Source organism: Charadrius vociferus, unplaced genomic scaffold, assembly GCF_000708025.1.
Source record: "Charadrius vociferus isolate BGI_N301 unplaced genomic scaffold, ASM70802v2 scaffold553, whole genome shotgun sequence".
NCBI lineage: Eukaryota > Metazoa > Chordata > Aves > Charadriiformes > Charadriidae > Charadrius > Charadrius vociferus.
In genome coordinates this window covers 2,682,611-2,683,254 of record NW_009647688.1, presented here as the reverse complement: position 1 = coordinate 2,683,254, position 644 = coordinate 2,682,611, and positions in this window count along the sequence as shown.

The following is a 644-nucleotide window of genomic DNA, read 5'->3' as shown; positions in this document are numbered from 1 at the left end:
TAGAATTAGAGCCAAAATTAAGGTAGAACAACAGAAAAAAAAATAGGTCAGTCTTCTCCAAGCTACCAAGACCTGGAAGAAGGAATATAGTCCAGGCACCAGAAAGCCAGTCTGCCTGGACTCTGCTCCTCGCAGCAGGTCCTCCTGCCCCAGCACACGCTGCGCAACAGGGGTGGCGCGAGAAGGGGAAGGGTCACGCTCCCCCTTCCCGTGGGGGCATGCCCTCACGTGGTTTTCTAGTTACTGTGGTATCAGAAAACCACTCAGTTACCCACAAACATTGAGGCACACGTAGCAGCACACGCTATGACAAGCAAGCTGTCCAGAAGTCCGCTTTGGCAGAGACGCATCGCGTGCTAGAGACAACATCGCCTGGTTCGCTATGGAGCGCTCAACATCACCGAGTCTGCTCCTCTAGACGATTCGGAAGTAGGTACGAACACAGCACAGTGTCCCTTACTGATCGCTGTACCGCACCTCAGCACATTCACAAGGCCCGTCCGTGAAGCGCCGCTTCTGCCCGCCAGGAACCGGTGTGGTTCCTGCAGTCTCCGGTGTTCTGCTGCGCAGATCGGCGCGCTGCAGCTATGCTGGACGGCGCCCCAGTGCCTCCCGCCGCCCCCCCCGAGCACCCCCGCAAGCGA